The 22,546-nt window shown below is 39.8% G+C and overlaps 2 protein-coding genes across 11 annotated transcripts in view; one reads left to right on the top strand and one right to left on the bottom strand.

The window, feature by feature from the left end:
• PKP4 (plakophilin 4) overlaps nt 1-19,648 on the bottom strand; it is a 236,744-nt gene extending 217,096 nt beyond the window's left edge. For 7 of the 9 annotated variants that reach the window (XM_053215098.1, XM_053215104.1, XM_053215101.1 and 4 more), the window contains exon 1: nt 19,491-19,648. The gene's annotated coding sequence lies outside the window, so the exon portion shown is untranslated. Of the gene's footprint in view, nt 1-18,299; nt 18,440-18,552; nt 18,958-19,490 lie in introns of those variants that run through there. The other 2 variants (XM_053215099.1, XM_053215100.1) reach the window with 2 other exon arrangements.
• A 365-nt stretch (nt 19,649-20,013) lies between these two features.
• Nucleotides 20,014-22,546, top strand: part of CCDC148 (coiled-coil domain containing 148) — a 255,802-nt gene continuing 253,269 nt past the window's right edge. The window contains exon 1 of one of the 2 annotated variants that reach the window (XM_027055723.2): nt 20,014-20,308. The gene's annotated coding sequence lies outside the window, so the exon portion shown is untranslated. The remainder of the gene's footprint in view (nt 20,309-22,546) is intronic. The other variant, XM_053215108.1, reaches the window with a different exon arrangement.

Here is a 22,546-nt window from a genome sequence, read left to right as displayed (position 1 = left end):
CAAAAAAATAATAAAGTTTGCATACACTCAAATCTCCTTGATTCTATAAACTATTCCTAATACATAGAACCACTTCAAATGTCTAAATATTTATGTGACTTGTGTCTCACTGAGTTGAAATTCCCCAGAATGAGACCCCAAGACAAGGATTTGAGTACAAATAATTGACTTGGGAAGTGGACAAGATAGGCCAGAGAAGGACATCAATACAGGGTGCATTAGCAAGCAGGTTAGTGCTGTGAGCAAGCAGATCCCATGCTTGCTGGGGACTTCTGGAAGTCTACAGAGGGCGGGCCTCAGAAATACTTCCTGCAAGGGGTGAGGAAGAGGTTACTGGTCCAGCTCCTGTTGGTTAATGGTTGAGGGCTGTTAGGGCTCCTACAGGTGATAACCTCCTGGCTCTTCTCACCTGACCCAACGCTGAAGGCAGAGAAAGCCTTTACACTACAAGTCCCAGGGGCTTGCAGCAGGGCTCTGTTGGGTTAACAGATAATGAACTGATGGTGAGTGCCATGGAATGTGGGTAGGACACAGATTATGCTGCCATCATTTAAGTACAATAATGTCCTTACTTAAGTTAAAATGCAGCTATAATGTCTACAAAGACTTAGAGTGCCTATTCTGTGCCAAGTAACTCTGCTGGGTGCTAAAGATTAAAAAAAAAAAAAGAATAAGATCAGTTTCATGACATTTAGTTGACAACTTAGTAGGGAGGTGGACAATAGGTTATCAAAAAATTAAAAAGCTTTAATAAAAGGATTTAAAAAGTGGGGCCAGGGGTTCTTGGCATTTCAAGTAGAATGATTATCTTCTTCAAAGCAGCTATAAAAGTAACATTTCTTCCAGGAGAGAGGAAGATCAGAGATCTCACCCTGATGGCAGCAACAAAACACCACACAATCTGCCAATTCACAGCTTTCTTCCAATCCACCAAAGACATGAAACCTCAGTATAACCAATTAACCTGGAATTAAAGGATGAGAGGCACCTCAAATGACAGTCTGGCTTACCAGGGCAGATGCTGCTGAATGCTGGTAAGAAATGAGCCAGAATTTTTAGCAAATTGCTAAAGTCCAAACGTGGGCAAGCAAGAGAACCCAGAAATCGCCCACGACAAGAGATGAATTCACACTCAGGTTCTTCTCCATGGACCTCCAGGTGCTACCACAAGAGTCCTGAGACAGCCTCCCACTAGGTGCAAGGCTGGTACATGGGAAGAGTGGCTGCTGTGGGAAAGGTACAAAACCTCCCCTGGATCCTCCTCCCCTATCCCTACTCTGGAACAGAGCCTCAAACTGCTGAGGGAAGGGCAAAAAGACTGTCTTCCTTAGAACACCGGTGGAAGCCCATTGCAGCTGGGAATTTCTGTCTGTCAAAGTCAAAGTCTAACTGAGAAACACCATGCTTTTTACAAACACAGCTTTAAGACCACGGTCCACCCAAAGTCCCAGGCCACCAGCCTAAGCCCCTTTTTATAAACACTTTTGCAGCCACCCAGGACAGAGGAATATTTCCAGGCCTTGGAGGTTAAGAGATAATCACAACCCAAAAGGGGGCTTAGTGGAGGAAAGATTTTTAAAGATGAAGGCTATGGATGGAGCAAGGAAGTCAAAGAATAGGATTAATTAATAATCAGGAAGTATGGGTGATAAATCACTTAGCACGAATTTTCTTCTGAATGTTACATCAATGTAGTTGCTTAGACATGCAAGTTTAATTTTTGTTTAAAATAAGGGAAAAATCCTACATGAATAGATTCCTGGATTAAATTTAGTATCAGATTTAATTTTTACAGTCAAGAACAATTAAATTGTCTGCTCGTATTTTCTGGATCATGAGAGCTATTCACACTGAAATGTCTAACATTTTGCTTGTTGTCAAAAAAAAGGCCTTCAAGTGCTGACACGAAGAACTGTGCTTTATTTCAAATTGTGCACATCACTGCAGTAACAGGAGCTCATCACACATATGAGAGGAGACATACTGGAAGTAAGATTCATCTCCTCTTCTAGTTGATTTGACATGAGCAGTAGCATCCAACCTAAATATCAATGAATGCCTGTTTTAATATTTCTCCAGTCTTATCCACAGTTACAAAATCAGGATGATTTCCTTCTATTAACTGCCATTTATTGAACTAAGCATTATTTCAAAGAAAAGCAGCACCAGTCATTGAAAAGTAATTCCATTTAAGTTACCACATTAAACTTAACAAAAGCATTTAAACACTTCTGATTATTGAAAAATTAAACATGCTTAAATTATTCAGGCTCATTCTACAGATAGCCAAAACTTAAATATAGCTTATCAAATGGTTTTTAAAAGATATATAATGAAAATGTGTTCTTCCTCAGCTCTTTCTCTGCTCCAAAAAGCTTTAAGCAGCTTAGTACAAAACTGCAAATTAAAATGAATCCAAAAAAGGTGAATGAAAACCTATTTTCAAACTGACTCTGTCAGTTCTGTCTTTACAACCCAACTGATTCAGAGCACAGAAGCGACCTGCAAAATACTTACAGCCTATGCATTCACATGAGGAGTGTCGATCACCTCGTTTCTTGCAAGCAGTGAAAAAACTATAACCTATAGCATAGATTTGTTATGTGTTAAATATTTTAAAAAGCATGAAATGTTAAAATATATCAATTTAAAGTAACTCAAATTTTACATCAGCATTTCTGCTTTGAAGTTAATTTATGGATATTTAAGATGAAATTTCTGTGTCTTAAGTCAGCATTAATGAAAAAACAAGAAAAGGGGGAGGACTCTGACCCTTAACTTCCCTATGACTGTGAAGCAAGGGGATAGTCTATACATTAAATGAATCATATTTTGCATGTGGGATTAACTTATTCCATATACTCAAACTTCTATGTGTTCCAGGCAGTTTTTAATTTAAAAATTTTCGGGGTGCCTGGGTGGCTCAGTCAGTTAAGCGGCCGACTTCGGCTCAGGTCATGATCTCGCGGTGAGTTCGAGCCCTGCAGCGGGCTCTGTGCTGACAGCTCAGAGCCTGGAGCCTGTTTCAGATTCTGTGTCTCCCTCTCTCTGACCGTCCCCCGTTCATGCTCTGTCTCTCTCTGTCTCAAAAATAAATAAACGTTAAAAAAAAATTAAAAACAAATTTTTTTCAAAGCAAAACCACAAATGGAAGGTGTTCAGCACAACTGTCCTCCTTCTTTTATCCCCAGAATTATAGCAGTTTTAATTCAAGCTTCTTGAGGACAAGTTCTTTGCCTTTTATACTTTGCTGCCCCTACAGGTCTCAGCATGTAGACGGAATAGAAAGCAAAAGGCTCTGGCCAGCTTGAAGTTGCTACATACGTGAAGACGATCAAGCTTTTCTGTAATCAATAATGACATTTTCTGGGATCTCTGAGGTTCAATTGCTACTATAATGTCACGTCTAAGAGCTAATATCCTTACTGTAGGTCATGAACAAAGGAAGTAAGCCTTTTCTGCCTCATTTCCACATCCCTCCTCACACCTAGCGCTAGGCCTCAGGAAAAAAAAAAAAGGTTATTGACTAGAATTCATTGACCTCCTTTGAAAATTTCAATAGGTAAGCCAAGAGATTTTTTTTTAACTTGATGGGATTTTAAGTGAAAGCAAAAATAAAATACATTCATGTACATCCAATGCTTTCCATAATTCATTAATCAAGTATTTACTACTAAATAACAACTATTGCTTTCAGTATGAAGAACTGAACCACAAACTGAACTTATAGTATATCCTAATGCCCTTTTAAGAGTTACTTTTTATTGCTGTGATGATGCTCATAACTTCCTTGCATGTGAAATAAAGGTAGCATATCACCGATTTTATGGTTATTAAAAAGATTAAATAAATATGAACATAAATGCTTTGAAGACTGTAAAGTTATACTATCTTGCTGTGTTATTCTGAAAGCATCTACAATTTTCTTATTTATAATTGGTCCCAGCAACTCTCTATACCAGTTCCAACAGAATTTTCTGCAGTGACAGAAACATTCTTTATCCATTACAATAGCCACTTGCCATCTGTAAGTTATCCAGCACTTAAAGTGTGGCCAGTAAGGATAAGAAACTAAACTTTTAATTAAAAAACTTAAATAGCCCATGTGGTCAGTAGCTACCATATTGGACATCAACATTTCTGTAGCTTCAGAAGCATATAACCTTTTCCTTGTTAAAACAAATTTCAAGAGGTAAATTTTGTTTTCTCAGCTACAGTTTTCACTCTTTTCAGTATGTGACAGTACTATATATATATATATATATATATATATATATATATACACACACACACACACACACGCACACACATATATATAAGACAACAACTTACAGGAGCAAAACCCCCACTTAATACACCTTACTTCACAGATGGGGTCTTTAAAAACTAACCATCAAAGCTTCATTTTGATGTAGCTTATTTGGCTACTGAGGTCACCAAAATATCTAAGTGACATATACCAAAGACTGGTACATGCTAGTGCTTTGCAAATAACTCAATGAAAGGACAGATGAGAGACTGCCTTTTCATGGACATTTTGGTATGCCTAAATTAAAAGTTAACCCTGCTTACCCATATCACCAGCAGATACAACCTCTATTTCTTGAGTGACCTCTACTTGAAAAATGTCACTTGGGATAGCACATGTGCAGGACAAGGACACTTCCCTCAAGAGACTATACTTGGGAGAAAGAGACAACAGAAACATTAATAGGTAGAGATGAACAATCCAATACAACAGAAAAACCACCATGGGAAGTTTATCATTAAAAGCCAGAGCACAGGGGCACCTGGGTGGCTCAGTCAGTTAAGCACCTGACTCTTGATTTCAACTGGGGTCATGATCTCAGGGTTCAGGAGTTCAAGCCCTGAGTCAGGCTTCATGCTGAGCCTGCTTGGGTTATTCTCTCCCCCACTCTCTCTGCGCCTCCCCTGCTTGTGTGCTCTCTCCCACTATTTCAAAATAAATAAATAAATTAAAAAAAAAAAGAGTACAAGTAAAAACATTTGGAGGACAGAGAACAGTCAACCAGAGTGGTCACAGAAGGTCACCCATACAAGGAAATATTTGAACCAGGTCTTGGAGGGCTGAAAGATTTAAACCTACGGTGCAGGGAAGCAGGTAACAGCAAGTAGAAACTAGTTTTGCTGATGGGGAAGGCTCAGGAAGGAGAATAATTAGGGTTTCATTGTAAAGGGTCTTAAATGGTAGGCAGGCTATGGAGTGTTGAAGCCATCCTGGAAGGTGAACAACCAGGAGTCACTGAAGGTTAGGGGAGACAGGACAACTAAGATCATAAACAAAGTATTTAATTGTTCATTCACACAAAGCACGCAGCTGGGGCATAATATATGGCAGGCACGTTCCTAAGTGAGAGCTACAATGATGGCTGTGACACAGTAACCTGAGCAGGACTTGCAACATAGCCATGAACAGAGACACAGAAACAACTTGAACACAACGTGACACATGTTCATAGCAGAGTTACATGCAAAATGGTAAGAAAGAAGGGCCAAAGAAGGCTTCACTAGGAAGGGGTCACGGAGTTAGATCTTGAAGGAAAAGAACCATGGGCTCACGAGACAGAGAAGGGCACACTAGTCACCTAGAGAAAAGCCTTCAGGAAATATACAAATTGTTGGGAAGATCATACTTCAGTGAAATTAAAAGGTGCTGAGGTTATATCATTCAAATATAGAGAAAGGATCAAATCCTTAAAAGCATGTGTTAAAAAAGAATGTTACTGGATAAGCTATATTTTAGGATTGCTCATGATCATCAGTTGTCTTCTCAGCTGGGATTGCAGAAGACTATGAATGCTAAAAGCATTGATAAATGTATTATACTAAAAATAAGCAATACAGAACAAGATATAAAACTAACAGATCTGGTGGTATTTTAAACTATGAGAAGAAACATATTTGACATTCAAGATAAGAAGGACATTAATTCAAAAAATCAAATTATTAATAGTAAAGACTTTAGGCTAGACAATTTCAGCATTTTTTTTTCTAGCAGAAATTGTATGTAATCATGCAAAAAGCAGGGGGTTAAGATGAGAAAGTGAGAGAATCATGCTTTAAAAAATGTCTTCTCTCCTAGGAAAGAAAGAGTCTTTGCCTTTAAAAATACCAGGTATGCTTATTGTCTTCTACCTGACAGCTGGATCAATTCCAATCACATACAAGGATACTGATGTCTTCATTTTACGTCCCCACTTTGCCTGTTAGCATGGTACACAATAAACACCTTTTTTTGGGAAGAACATTACTTATAATGTTGTACATCCTACATAGGTGAAATTCCAAATAAATGCAACATCAAGAATTGCATTTAAAAATACAGTACTGCTACCAGAAATTAAGTATACCTGCTGTCCAAAACAAAACAGAACAGAAAACAAACACTGAAGTCAAGCTACAAAGCAAGTTCAGGATATCCACCTAAAATGAATGATGTTTTGCTAAAAATAAGGTAAACTTATAGGAGTAGTATTTGTAAAACACTAACAAAAGATAAAAGACTTTATGTTTTATAGACAAGTTGTCTATATATTTTACAGACAAGTTTTGGCAATTTACCTAACTTTACATGAGGCCTCATGTAATTCAGTGTGTAATCACAGAAAGAAAGCTTTCAAAAATCATAATTCAGGGGCACTTGTCTGGCTCCACTTGGTGGAGCATGTGACTCTTGATCTTGGGTTTCTGAGTTCGAGCCCCACACTGGGTATAGATTACTTAAAAATAGTATCTTAAAAAAAAAAAATCAATCCAGCAATTTCATTCCTACGCATTTTCTAGGATACAGATATCTATAGCAGTTATATTTGTAAGCTTAAAATTATCATAAATTAAAAATAACCCAGATGTCCCTCCATAGGTGAATGATTAAACAAACTGTGGTACATCCATACAATGTAATACTAAGCAATTAAACAGAAGAGATATTGATACAGAACAACCTGAATGAATCTCTAAGGAATTATGCTGAGTAAAAACAAAACCCAAAACTCTAAAGTCACACACTATATGATTCTATTTATGTAACATTCTTAAAATGACAAAATTATAGAAATGGAATTAAATTAAATTAATTAAGTTGTTGGAAGAGATTAAGGAGGGGGTGAGGGTGAAAGAGAAGTGAGGCTGTGGCTCTACAAGAGCAACATAGGAGATGCTTGTAGTGATAGAATTTGTTATGTATCCTGACTGTATCCTGGCCGTGACACTGTACTGTAGTTTTGCAAAATGTTACCATTGGAGGAAACTAGGTAAAGGGTACCCAGGATCTCTGTGTTATTTCTTAAAGCCACATGTGATTTCAAAATAATTTCACAATTAAGATTTATTTTTTAAATTACTATTTATTCAAATTTTACCACTGTGATTACTTGAGGTTAGGGGAGGGACCACCAAAATGTCTTAAGAGTATTTCCAACTGCACTATTAAAATCAAACAAAGGTTTGGTGTACCCACTGGGCTAAAACAAGCTATGAAATTTCCTGTTTTAGTATTTTTAATGTTTATGTAGGTTTATAGTATAAATCATACTATTTTAATAAACTTTTTCCTTAGAAAAACTTCATGTGCTTAAAATTACACCTACTCCTGACCTCAATTCATCAGCTGGGTATATAAAAGTTATTACTAATTTACAAAACACAAGGACACAGAAAATTTGCTCAATGTCATACTGCCAAAACCTGACCAAGCTGGTCTTGGTGCTTGATATCTGCATATGAATAGTACGAGAAAGAGGACTATGTAAATTCATTTCACCATAGTTATAATATAGGCGATTAAAATTAATATGAATATGAATCAATATGCTTAACATCTTCTAATTGAGGATTTTTAGTAAGGAATTTGATATGATAAATTATCTAGCAAGTTGTATTACAAAGGTAATTTTTCTATGAGGCAAATGCAGTGTTGCCATTGAAATGTGCATGATAAACAGTTTACAAAAATAATTTACAAAAGAAAGAGGGCTGCAGAGAGAAGTTAATCCAAGAGTAGTTGGTGAAGGTATTCCAAAATTGTAATTTAAAACTCATTCATTAATGGGAGAAGACATTTGCAAAGGATTTATCTGATGAAGGGTGAATATTCAAATTATATAAACAACTTCTACAACTCAACACCAATAAACCCCAATCTGATTTAAAAAATGGTCAGAGAACGTGAACAGATTTTTTCCAAAGAAGACATTGAGATGGCCAACAGACACAAGAAAAGATGCTTGACATCACTCATCACCAGGGAAATGCAAATCAAAACCACAATGAGCTATCACCTTATGCCAGTTAGAATGGCTAACATCAAAATGACAAGAAAAGACAAGTGTTGCAAGGATGTGGAGAGAAAGGAACTCTCATGCACTGCTGGTGGGAATGTAAATTGGTACAACTACTGTGGAAAATAGTATGGAGGTTCCTCAAAAAATTAAAAACAGAAATATCACATAATCCACATAGCCAAGATATGGAAGCAACCCAAGTGTCTATCAATAGATTAATGGATAAAACACATGTGGTGAATGTATGTATGTATGTGTGTATACACACACACACAGTTGAATACTACATGGTCATTAAAAAATGAAGAGATCTCGCCATTTGCAACAACATGGATGGATATAGAGGATATTATGCTAAGTGAAATAAGTGAGAGAAAGAAAAATACCATGATTTCACTCATATATGGAGTCTAAAAAAATGAATAAATACAGAGCTGAATCAAACCTAAAAATACAGAGAACTGATGTTTCCCAGGAGGGAGGAGAGGTGAACAAACTGAGTGAAGAGGAGGGGGAGATACAGGCTTCCATTTATGGAATGAATAAGTCATGGGAATGAAAGGGACAGCATAAGGAATAGGTCAGTGATACTGTAACAGTGCAGCATAGGGACAGATGATAGCTACACTTTGGGTGAGCATAGCATAACATAGAAGTTGAATCACTATGTTGTAGATCTGAAATGAATGTAACATTGTCATTTATACTCAAATAAAAATTATTTAAAAAAACACAATTTATTCTTATAAATATCTAGAAAGACTAGAGGTCAAGAATAAGTCACACACAAAGACAAAATCCCTGCCATTGAAGAGCTCAGAGGAGGACAATGGGAACCAATATATTCTAAATTCTAGTTATATTTTAGGAGGCTGAATTTCTGGATTTATATTGCTTCTATGGAAAACTGTGTTCAGAGCTCCAAACGAATGACCCACAAACAATACTTCTGAAGACTGACACCTGCCAATAGCCTGTTTAAAGATTTCAGACTGACAGTCTGAATTTTTCATCTGCTGACAGTCTGAATTAGACATTTCAACAGCTGAGTTGTTTATCACAGGTCTCAAAATAATAGCAGTTCTTGTGCAAGTCCAATTGGGTTTTCGGATTCCTTTTTCAGTGCTTTAAAAAAAAACTGACTCTTCTGCTTATTCAGTCATTGACAAATTGACAATAAGTGGAAAATTCCCAACAGTACATCAGTCTGAGATTTAAGGTAAGATTCAATGAGACCATTTATTCTAGCAGATGTCACAAGAGATTTTCAAAACATTCTTCTGTTTATTCATAACAACGGAAGGGGATATTTTCAATAATAGATAATGAGTCTGGACTTATAAAGGCACATAAATTGCATAAAGAATAAAGAAAAGCACAAAACACAATAAACCAAAGTACTGCTATATGAAAATGAAAATAAGAACTTACTTAAGGGGCGCCTAGGTGGCTCAGGGCATGATCTCCCCATCCCTGAGTTCAAGCCCTGCATCGGGCTCTCTGCTGACAGCTTAGAGTCTGGAGCCTACTTCAGATTCTGTGTCTCCTTCTCTCTCTGCCCCTCCCCCACTAGCACTCTGTCTCTCTCTCTCACTCTCTCTCTCTCTTTCTCAAAAATAAAATAAAAACATAAAAATTTAAAAAAAGAAGTTAAAAAAAAGAACTTACTTAAAATGGTAAGTCTTGAAGCATAAATTATGGTTTTTCATCAAGAATTCATTTTCATTGTGATCATTTTACACAAGGTATTTGGTAAAGTACTCTAAGAAATATAACCAAATAATCAAGTTCATGATTAAAACCTTTTCTGAAATCTCTACCTTACTATTGGTAACAGTGTACTTTTTCAGACGCAAGGTTTTTCCAAAGAAAGCCACAGACAGTGGTTAAGGCAGGCAGCTGTCTATCTAGATTCTGGTAATGTATCAACACATACCAAAAAAGCAGATTTAGCTAAAACCCAGTTAATACAAAGTCATCTTACAGCTCTTTCTTAACACTTACAGAAAAATTTTGCATGTTTATTTATATACCAAAGTTTTCTAGGACTTTTTTTTTCCAGTTCATGTGTATTATCTTTCCCAACTGGATGGTAAAATTAATCACAAATTCCTTAAAGATGGAGACTCTCAATACTGAATCCAAGTAAAACTCCTGACAGAAACCATTATTTGGCCATGAGGCCTAGCAGTCTGATACAGAGCAGGGGATTAATGAATGTTGCTTGAAAGGAGCTAAAATGAATCGTGTAACATTTTAAATAAGAGGTATCCAAAACAAAACACATACGTGGTAGGGCTCCAGTAAATATGAAGCACTAACTGTGTTCAGTCCCTTTGTTTGAACCCTTGGTAGTATTCAAGAATAAGAAGTTACTTCTAACTAGCTAGATCAGTCCTTCTTTCCTATTCAATACAGGGTACAGGTGTCATATGATGCGCTTCACTTCAAAGTGGTTATTACTGGTTTCCATTTTACATGAGTGCTTCTAATTCTTGTGAAGGTATGGAAACTGAAAAGCCTATTCAAGTGTTTACTTTGATCATGACACTGAAAATTAATACTGCATACATTAGTATACATACATAATTCTCCTTTTGAAAATAATGTACTGATTACATTAGCAAAAGAAAACAGTTGATCTCAATATTTTTAAACTACTGTTTATGGATGTATACATATGTAAGTTCTATAAGGATTTTTTCCCCTTTGTAGGGGAGAGCAGGATCTAGAAGAAGCTCTCCTCAACAGAGTTTTTAACTGCTTTAAAAAACAAAAACAAAAAACACAATCCAAGAATATCATCCTGTTGGAATCCACCAGTTTCCGAACACTGTACATTGTTTGCATGCAAAGATTAGAGTTAAATGAAAGAGATCTATATTCTATAATGAGATATGAATTAGTGAGTTCCTACGAACATAAAGTATTTATGGAAAAGCAAGATGTTTTCAGAGGAACAACTCTCAGTTCGTGTCTTTGAGGACAAAACAAAATTAAAGCAAATGGTAAGTGGGTCTTTCTCATTTTAACAAGACTAGTCCCCTCAAATCACCACCTAAACCCCCCTTCTGTTTCTATCCAACTTCCGGAAAATTTAGTCTCAATTAGGGGTTAAGCCTCAAAAGTGCACAGGAAACTGGCTATTAACAAATGAATCCAAGAGGTTAGCCACTGACTCAGCCAACATTAGGTCAAATGTTTGTCTGGCTACAATGCTTATATTTTTATGAGCTGAGCATTTCATGTATACAACTTCAACTTTCTCCCCTTATCCTAAAAAGTAAATTTTAATAAATACTTGAGAAGACAGTCCTCATTTCTGCTGAGGGAAAAATTAAACAGAATGACAACATGTAATTCTAAGCATGGTGAAATATAAGTACTAGGGCTCTAGAGAGCATCTAGTTCAACTCCCTCATTTTATACACGAGAAAACTAGAGCCCAGAGGTAAAGGACTTACTCATGGGACACACACCTATGTAGTAACCCAGCCAGGTCCAGAACAAGAGACTCTTTATATCTCTTACACCACTGTCTCTTGGTTTATTACATTAAGTATCTTCCAAATTTCTAGTCTTTCATTGCTTTGGCAATTTCCTGTCAATTTCAAGTGCTCATTTCTGGACAGAAACATCAGTTTGAAAAGCTGATTTAAGAGGTGCCTGGGTGGTTCGGTTGGCTGAGCATCCAACTCTTGATTTTGGCTTAGGTCATGGTCCCAGGGTGGTGAGATCAAGCCCTGCATTGGGCTCTGTGCGGAGCATGGAGCCTGCTTGAGATTTTCTCTGTCTTCCTCTGCCCCTCTCCCTGGCTTGTGTGCTCTCTCTAAAATAAAATGTATATATATATTTTTAAAGTTAATTTACAAGCTGCATTTTAGGCCATAAATGCATATATGATTAACACTAACACTTTCTGAATAAAATCATGAAATTTGCAGCAACGTGGACAGAACTGGAAGGTATTACACTGAGTGAAATAAGTCAGAGAAGGACAGATATCATATGTTTTCACTCATATGTGGATCTTGAGAAACTTAACAGAAGCCCATGGGGGAAGGGAAGGGGAAAAAATAGTTACAGTAGAGAGAGGGAGTGAGGCAAACCACAAGAGACTCTAAAATACAGAGAGACAAATTGAGGGCAGATGGGGGGTGGGGGCGAGGGGAAAATGGGTGATGGGCATTGAGGAGGGCACTTGCTGGGATGAGCACTGGGTGCTGTATGGAAGCCAATTTGGCAATAAATTATATTAAAAAACAAAACAAAAAAAACACTAACACTTTCTTCATGTAAAGACCAGGAAAGACATTGTATAAAATGATACTAATTAGAATTACAAATGCAATAGTTATATACATAATTAAAAGATACTTTACATTTTGCAAGCGTTTCCACTCTGGCCCCTGAAATATAATACTATCAGTCTTTACCTTTCAAACACGTTTATTAAGGAATTATTCAACCAAACCTCCTACATGTGTTGGTTAGTGGTATTTTACGTGCCTTTACATATTGCCTAACTAAAGAAGTTGTAACTCCCCTATTTTATTTTTTTTAATATTTTTAATATTTGTTTATTTGTGAGACATAAAGTGTGAGCGAGGAAGGGGCGGAGAGGGGGAGACACAGAATCCGAAGCAGACTCCAAGCTCTAAGCTGTCAGCACAGAGCTCAACAAGGAGCTCAAGCTCACGAACGCAAGCGAGATCACGACCTGAGCAAAAGTCAGACACTTAACCGACTGAGCAACCCAAGCACCCCAAGAAGTTATAACTTCCCTATTTTAAAAAGGCCCTTCTTTGATTTTGCTGGATTCTTTTCCTTATGAACAATCTCTTGCAAACTATCCAACTCATAATTTCTCTTTCGTAGTTTATATTTTCCCTGAAATATTTTATTTAGATTCATAATCGTATTTACTAAGATAAAAGAAAGCAAGTTAATAATTTGCCCAATATATAGTAGATGCTACAGAAAGTATCATTAAGTACAACAATGCAAGAATAAGGGTTTAAATGTATTAAGAGCTGGCCCTGAGCTTTAAGGGCTTTACATGCATTGACTCATTTATTCCTCACAGCCATTTGAGGTGGATACTTATATCATTGTTTTACAAATGAGTAAAATGAGATCTATAGAATTTATATAATTTAGCACATCACACACCTAGCAAATAGACAGAACTGAACTATGGCAGTCTGACTTCTAAGCAGACACCTCACTGCTTTACTGATACATTTTATGGATTCACCCAGTGTCAAGGTGAAAGTCCAAGGACCTTTTCCGACCTAAACTACCATGGTTAATCCTGGATGAGGGGTGGGTTAGGGGTAGACAGCCAAAGACCGTGAAAACATTATGTACATTAATCCGTTCCTCTCACTTCCCAAAATGATCTTGTTACAAAAGAAAAAAACAAAACAATTTAAGGTGCCCATGAAGGAGATTCAAAAGTCCCAAAAGAGAACTCCAACTCCTTTGTTGCTATGATTTGGGGAAGGAGAAAGAAGACTGATTACATAAACTAATGCTTAGGAAACTTTTCTTTAAAAAAAAAAAAAAAAAAAAGCAAAAGCATGGAGGGCTTTGGAAACCCTGAGCAAAGCAATGCAATCCAAACCCTTCATTTTTACTTGATGTTTATTTATTTTTGAGAGAAAGAGCACATGAGAGAGTACATTAGCAGGGTAGGGGCAGAGAGAATCCCAAGCAGGTTCTCTGCACTGTCAGCACAGAGCCCAACGTGGGGCTTGAACCCGTGGACTGTAAGACCACGGCCTAAGCTGAAATAAGAGACACTTAACTCACTGAGCTACCCAGCCACCCCAAACCCTGCATTTTTATTTGTATTTATTTTTAATGTTTTTATTTATTTTTGAGAAAGAGAAAGAGAGAGAGAGAGAGAGAGACAGAGTACAAGTGGGGGAGGGGCAGAGACAGAGGGAGACACAGAATCCAAAGCAGGCTCCAGGCTCAGCTGTCAGCACAGAGTCTGAAGCAGGGGGTGGGATTTGAACTCAGGAACCCAGAGACCATGATCTGAGCTGAAGTCAGATGCGTAACTAAGCCACCCAAGTGCCCCCAAAACCTTGCATTTTTAAAAGGAGGAAGCTATAACCCAAATGTTAAATGGTTTATTAGGGCCATAAGGTTCAGTGGTAGATATCCTAATTTCTGGAGTAGGGTGCTTTTCACCTCCCCGTCTGCAATTTGAGAGAGCTTACAAAGGACCAGAATTTCAGACACTACTTCCCAGTGTTTTAAAAGCCTATGTGTAAGTCAGCCGTGGCATGTATGAAAAACTGTATTCCAAGTTCCAGGCCAGGCCTCCAAAGCCTACAGAGTACTCTGATGACCCCTCTTCAACGACACATTTTACCTTTTATATATAATGCCATTTTGATGACAAAAACCCGCATCCACTCTAAATTCAACTTGGAACACTAAGCATCAACTTCAATATTAAATGGCTCCTGAAAAGAGGCTTTCTCTGCCTCTCCAAGCAGACAGATGCATTGGGTGGTAGTGTTTGATGTCGGGGAAAGGGGGCAGGGGAAGGGATCCAGATTAAGGAAGAACAGAATAAACTTCTCTGGATATTTACAACTCACCAAATTTATATTTAACATAGACAATAATGATAGAAGCAAACATGCCTTGGCAGTTGAAGAGGGTTATTGGTTCACTTACCCCCTCCCTACTCACCCTTTGTTTGTTGAGTTCTGGACTTAATGAGGGCTATATGATATTATATCTACCTAGAGGGACAGGCATCTACTGAATCAGCAGGCATTGTACAGTTCATGAAAAATGTTTCATAATGACATGACTTAAAATAATGCAGACATTTCCATATTTTAATTTATATATTTTATAGTATTAAAACTTTACAATCCAATCTCTAATGGCATTTTATCATATGCAGTGAATCATTATGTATTAGTCACAATAAACTATAATATCAAGACTATGAATAATCAAATGATCAGCAATGTAGCTAACATTTATTAGTATACCAAATAACAGTAAATCTAAATTATAAAAAGAAAATACTTAGACCAGTGACAAATGGAATGTCTGCAGTATTCTAAGTTTCACTGAAAAGCACCATCATGTAATATCCCCAATTAGTTACGGTAACAAAGCCCCCAAAAGATGAAGATAATTCCACTGATTTATTAAAGTGATAATGTGAACAACATATGAATGTTGTGCAACTTCTCAACTGAAACCAGCAAGCACATGAATTGTTGCTCTTTGTCACTTAGGCCCTCACCTCCTTATCCTAAAAGGAGCCTGTTATTTCTTACAGCTGGGCATCAAATTGATCTGCTGATTGAGATCATCACTTACTGGCAGTTTATGAAGTCTCACATTCAGGTATCTTAAAGTTTTACTTCCTCTCTCTCTGCAGCTCTTTGTAGTTACAGTTTGGGCATGAAATAGTTACCTAATTTTCTAAACATGATCAGTCCACTGGTGTCCTGTATCAGATTCTTCTTCCCCTTTCAGCGCAGGAAAGGCACTACAAAACCATTTAAGACATTGAAGAAGTAATTATCTCCCAGTACAATGAAGGCATGAAGGCAGCTTTCCAAAGTGACATACAATTCCATGAATGTTTATGCCCCAGAATAACCCTAGAATAACCCCTACTTTATCTTCCAGTTAATAATGCATGTATGACTTCATTATTATAATTCTATTTTAAAATTAGGCAAATTAGAGATTTACCCCTTGATTGAAATGGCAGGGGGGAACCCCACCAGATTATAGAGCATTCTCAAAATACTTTAAAATTTCAAAGCAGTCAGGTGAGAGATTGGACTTCCCAAATGATTGGTGATGGGACAATTCTCTATTTAAATCAATCCTTGGCCAACAACAAGGAAAGAATTCAATTTTAAAATTGGCAATAACTGGTTTTTTTAAGTGAATTTAAAAGTTTTAAATTAAATTTACTTTCCCAATTTGTATAGAAATAAGAAATTGCAATTCTGACTTAATATAGACTTAATTCAATTACTCAAGGTCATACAATTGCTAAAGTTTTTATTAAACTGAGTTAGGGAGTAGTTTCTTTAAGTCAAATTATATCAGAACTACTCACTGAAATAGATTGATTTATTCAGCCTGTAAATGCAGCAGTAACATTTTTTTTTCCTGGATGAACGCCAGCTGCTCCTACTTTCTGCTTACCTTCTCTTATGCTTCCCATCACTACCCTGCTCCCCTATCTCCCTTCAAAACCAGTATAGGTTAAGAATTAAGAAAACTGGACACTTAATTCCACAATTTAGAATCTTCAGTATAACATCTAATATGTGAAATGCAGTACCTTCTACTTATATAATAGCGGGGGTTGGTAAGGGAATATACTATCATCAAAACACAATTTATGTTATTTTTGATTGTGAATGATTACTAGTTTTAGAGCTACTTCTCTTCAAGTATCTGTAACAACTAAAATCTATTTCCAACTGAAAGCATACCTTTACCTGAAGCAGGTAAAACTATTTGCACAGCCAATCACATATATACATTATATACTTGAATGAGTTATTTCAATTTCTAAGGTAGCAGAGAAACTGAATGTACTTTTACTTTCTAATCTTCACATCAAGTCAAATAAGCATGTGTTAAACTCTGCTGTAATATGATATTGTTACATAACAAATTTCCTGTTAGCATCCATAAACACCTCCCAATATCCTACACAGTGTTACTAACTCCAATTTAGAGTTAAATCTATAAATAAGAAGGTCTACAGATTAGGGACCTACCTAAAAAACAATGTAGCAGTTAAAACACACAACCTTTCCCAGTGCAAAGTTTTTTCATTTTTTTCTACTTTTCCTTTCTGTTGAGTCCTTAACTAAAAGGTACTCATCTTATACTTTTCAGTGCACTTGATTCACACAAAGTAGGTGTTGGAAGACAGCTAGACAATCAACTTATTATTTTCCTGAATCTGATACAAAAATAACGAAGTGTGGAGAGGCTTGTAGTAAACTCAACCTCCAAAGCAAACTGTGTCAAATATAGGCATACATAGTATGCTTTTCAACATCCAGAAACCTTATTTTGGACATCGGTTGTTCTCATTGTAATGTTGCCATTTCCATAACTATTTCACAGGTACCAGAAAAGATGTTACTTCCATTGCAACACACTGCATTCAAAAAGCAAAGCGGTCTTCTACTTTCCCTTTTAAAATGTAATAATCTAAGCCCAATTCTAGAAACACACCGTCTGTCGAAAATGTGCTTTTCTGCATTACAGAAAATAAAATTTGACGAAAAACTATATTAATTATTATTGATTTTATATATAATTACCATTAGCTAAAAGTTGGAGGGCTGCATTTATTTTTTCAAACTCAGTAACAAAAAGAACTGAGACCTCAACTAATAAATTACATCTTGAAATATACATGATTGTGTTGTCCCCAGTTACTTCCAATGGTAACTGACACGCCCCGAATTTAACTGTACCAGACAGTTCTATCTGTCCCATCGCTGACCAAACACTACTTCTCTGTTTCTATTCATTATGTATTATAAGAGGTCTAAACACAACCCAGCATGACGAGAAAAAATTGCAATTCTTGTGACAGCAAAGTGATGCATTCAAGTTCTCTCTTGCGGTACATCCCTATCCATGAGCATTAACAGACATTTTTGATAGTGCTAAAACGCGTTGGCTGCAAGCTCATTACTCTAAGAACCTTAGGCACCTTTCCTGCAGGTTTTCAGAAAACCCTCGTAAAAAACAGGCACTATTCAAATCTTGCAAACCAAACTTGCCAAGAACCTTGTGCAATGATCAATAACCTTGGCTACACCGCCATCCACCCCAAATTCACGATCCTGGAGACCAATGCAGCAAAAACCCAGGCTAAATGCTAGCTGAAGCCCAACAGAACTGCCGCGCTTCCCCTCTGCCGCATGGAGAGAGGCAAGGGGAAGAGAGGAGTGGAGCTAGGCTCACCAGCTCCGAAGATGCTCCGGTGACCTCTGGCTGAGCGGCGAAAGCTGGGCCAGGAAGGCGCTAGTGCAGCCGCGGCGGGCCGAGTGGACTATGCCCCTGGTGCATTCCTCGCATTCCTGCACAATCTGTCGCCAGCCGAGGAGCCCGCGGCGCGCGTCCCCCCCCCCCCCCGGATACACACACACACACACACACACACACACACACACACACACACACACACACCCACCCACCCACCCACCCACCCACCCACCTGCCTATTGCTGCGCCCCGAGCGGCCACGGCCGCCGCGGCGCCTGCACTGCCCGCGCTCTCAGTTTGTCGCACTCAGCCAACACGCAGCCAAATTCCGGCCCCGTCGCTCATCCCCTCGTTTCCCGGGTAGGGGAAAGAGGACCAGGCAGCCCCAGCGGTGGGCAGGGACTCCAGAACGGCCCGGGGTTGCGGGGGGGGGTACCGCAGCTCCGGTTTAACTCCAGGCAGGGTGAGGTGGAAGCGGCGGCGCAGGAGAGCAGCGGAGGAAGCTCTAGGCTGGGGAACCAGGAGGGGTGGAGCGTGAGGATACGCCGCGAAGAGCGAGGGGCGCGCTGGACGGAGAGGGGTGGGCAGGACCCGCAGGAGCGCGGGACTCGCGGGGCAAACGCGAGACTGTGCAGGCAACCGGGGCGTGGGAGGAAGGGGAGGGGGCCAGGACGCAGGACCTGGGGCTGGAGGGACGGACAGACCGCCCCGAGGGTTGGGGAAGGCGGGCGCCCCAGGGTGTCGGGGGCGCTGGGCGGCGTGCCAGGCGGGCAAGAGCGGGTGAGCCTCGAGGCAGACGTCCGGGAGGGCTCGGCGAGGCGCTCAAGTTCGGGGCTGGGGGATCTGGATCCGAACAAGCCAACGCGGGGAGGGTCGTGCGCGGCGCGCAGGGGAGACCGGAGGAGAGTAATAGCCGGGAAAAGCAAATGGAGGGTGAAACTTGTGCGCCTGCCGGGGGGAGGGGAGCAGGCAGGCGAGTGCGGGCAGGAACACGAGGCGGGGCAGGAAAGCCGAGGCGGCCGCGAGGCGGTGGGGACGAAGTAACGGGAGGGAGGCGCCCGTCCCCCACGCGTCCCTCACAGGCAGGTCCCGGCTCCGGCGCGAGGGGGCGAGGGCCGGGGGTCTCGGGGGCAGGAGTCTTCGCGCCCTCCCGCGAGCCCGCACACTTACTTTCCAGGTTAGGCAGCGCCCGTCGTCGCTTGGGGGATCAGGGACATCTGCGCCGAGGGGTCGTCGCTGCGGCACCCGAAAAAATTAAAAAAGTGCGGCGGCCAAGCGGCTGCCCGCCCCTCCCTCCCCCACCCGCCCCCTCCCCCGAAGCTGCTCTCCCACCACCCCGGGCGGCGGCGGTGGCCAACTTGCCCCTCTACCCAGTGCCCATGGTGCCGCCTCCGCGGCCGGCGTCGACACGGACTCAGCCCCGGAGCCCCCTCTACTGCCCAGAGGCCGCCGCCGCCGCCCGCCCAGCCGCCAGCCCGCCTGCCCGCCTGCCCAGCCAGCCCCGGGCTCCCGGGAACGTCAGCACGCCGCCGTCTCCGGACCTGCTCCCCGCCAACGCCATTGGTCGGAAGGAGAAGGCTGGCCCTCCCTATTGGCCCGGCCCTCATATTGAACGGGCCAATGCGAACTGCGGTTTCAGGTCGCCATAGAGACCGATGCTGTTAAGAGCGAGAGGGCCTGAAGAAGGTGGGGAGTGAGGCTGGAGGTGTCTCAGGCTTGGGGAGCGGGAGGGGATGTAGGGAAGAAATACAGGGAGATTCCCGCGTGCTGGCTCTGACACCTGAGGCAGCTTGCGCCTTGGCTTCCTGTCAACCCCAGCTGTGCATGACAGGGTTTGTCCCTCATCTCACCTCAAAGGCAGGAACAGCTGAGCCCTTATACGAATCCATGAGAACCTAGGAGTGGGCATTTCACTTTCCTGCGTCGGGGGAACTCCCTGAGGCCTTGACCTTTGACCTTTGACCTGTGTGCAGCTTCTGCTACTCCAGGTGAGTTTGCTCCCTATCCCTTAATTCGCTGCTTCTTCCTGACGTCACTGATCCACCTGAATTCTACATGTTTTTCCGAACCACTCCCCTTTCCCTGGGGCGGATCTTGCCTCAAAATTCTGGGTTTAAAAACTTAATGCCTAACCTAAAGGAGACTCAAAGATTTCCTTTGAATGATATTTTAGCAAGGAACTGGCTGACGTATAATATGTTGGATGTCATCGAGTCGTCACTTAAATGTGTTCCCTGCTTTTCCAAGCAAGCCTCTAATCCCTCCATTGAAGGGTATTTATTAAAGACCCACCTGTGTGTACATTCCACACTGTGAGCTTGGCAGGTGCATGCTCTTTCCCCTCAGTTTACCCAGTGGGGAAAAACAGGTGATAAAGTCAGTTCTTCATGCGTTCCCATGATCTCAGAGAGTAAAGGAAATAGATTGCAGTTGATTGAAGTTTTCTGGGTATTTTCCAGTTTACCTCTAAATTTTATGAAGAAATGAACTCAGTTATGGAATCAGTACACAGAAAAATCTTGAGCTTTAATAACAGGTTCTATGCTTTCATTTGGTCACTTTGTGCTAGCTTGTCAATACTGATTGTTTTTTGTAAATAACTTTCATAGTTAAATGCTGGCTATTCAAGTGGGTCTTCATGAAGACATTAGACTTTTAAGCATTATACTGCTCTATCACGTAGCCACTGATGTTCTTAGGTTCCTTCTTTTGGTGATTTTGCCATGTTAGTAAGATGTAAGAATATAATTATGTTACTGCCTCTTAAGTTGGAGGGACCATATTTTGTGAAAAAGCAGTTAGGATTTTGGAAATTACAAATATTTGTTGAGAGAAAGAGATTAATGTTTGTGCAAGGTACATATATCTAACTACTGTGCTGAATTTTAAGTTGAATAATATGCTTTGCTATTAGTTTTTATCTTGCTATAGTTGAAAATTGCAAAAATAGATAAGACTTGTTAATATGGTATCTTGATTGGAAAAACACCTCTTACAATTTGTAGCAAAATGTAAACTTCGTTGATAATCTTATGCAGGGTTGAAGTGCAGAATAGAACAGTTGAACATGTGAGTGTTCCCCCCAAATATTTCCAGAATTGGGAAGGAATCAGCAGGGACCATAGAGCCTTGCCATCCTGGAAGTTTGCTCATCATGCCTTTCATTTCTGGCTTTTGTGTGTGTGTGTTTGGAAAATGAAAAAAAGTAAAATGCAAATTCTTGTAAGACTCATTTTTATTTATTAATTTTTTTTAATGTTTGTTTATTTCTGAGAGAGAGAGACAGAGCATGAGCAGGTGACAGGCAGAGAGGGAGACACAGAATCCAAAGCAGGCTCTGGGCTCTGAGCTGTCAGCACAGAGCCTGATGCTCGGCCTGAACCCACAAACCATGAAATCATAACCTGAGCCGAAGTCGGACGCTTAATGGACAGAGCCACCCAGGTGCCCCAAGACTCATTTTTAATGTACTAAGATGATGCCAATGATTTGGTTTAAAAACATTTTTTAATAATAGTGAATGAAAAGAACATGGGAAAAATAACATTAATATTTCCTTTTTTCTTGCCTTAGGCTAGCATAGAAAGAAGACAACAAGAATTAATTTTTTTACTCCAATAATCTTTTCTTTTTGTATTTTTCTCAGATCACAAGTGTGATGAGTATTTTGATATTGTGTATTCCATGTTGGTAATGATTAAAATCTTACTAAAATCTACCGTGAACAAGGTCCCCTAAAATGTTGTCATTATCATTATTATTAATTATTATTATTATTATTATTATTATTATTTTGTAATTCTTATACTCGGTTGAAAGTACTACCATGCATTGCTGGACAAGTTTACAAAATCACTGTGTTCCACTAAGAGTTCTAGGCTCTCCAGACTTGGCTGGGTCTTCACTGATTCTCTAAACTCCTTTCCTCAATGAGGAGGGTGATTATCCAGGGTACTTCTCTCAAACCTGTCCTATTTCTGCTTTCCTCAAGCCCCCCACTGTACTTTGTCTTCTTCCAGTTCTTTAAGTGATCTTGCCTCATATATGGCTGAGACATCCATCATGGAGTTCCTCTATTTTAACCTTCCTAACACTCAGTCTCCATTTTTACACTTGATCACTTACTTCAGTCCTGCTGAGAAGAGGTGCCCCTCTTCTGTGCTAAACCCATACTCTATTTCTGCTTCTGAACATGGACCATATTCTCTCCCCAGGATTTTGCTCCA

The sequence above is a fragment of the Acinonyx jubatus genome, chromosome C1 (assembly GCF_027475565.1).
Source record: "Acinonyx jubatus isolate Ajub_Pintada_27869175 chromosome C1, VMU_Ajub_asm_v1.0, whole genome shotgun sequence".
Taxonomy (NCBI): Eukaryota; Metazoa; Chordata; class Mammalia; order Carnivora; family Felidae; genus Acinonyx; species Acinonyx jubatus.
The sequence above is the reverse complement of the archived record's forward strand: the minus strand, read 5'-3'. Positions and strand labels throughout refer to the sequence as shown.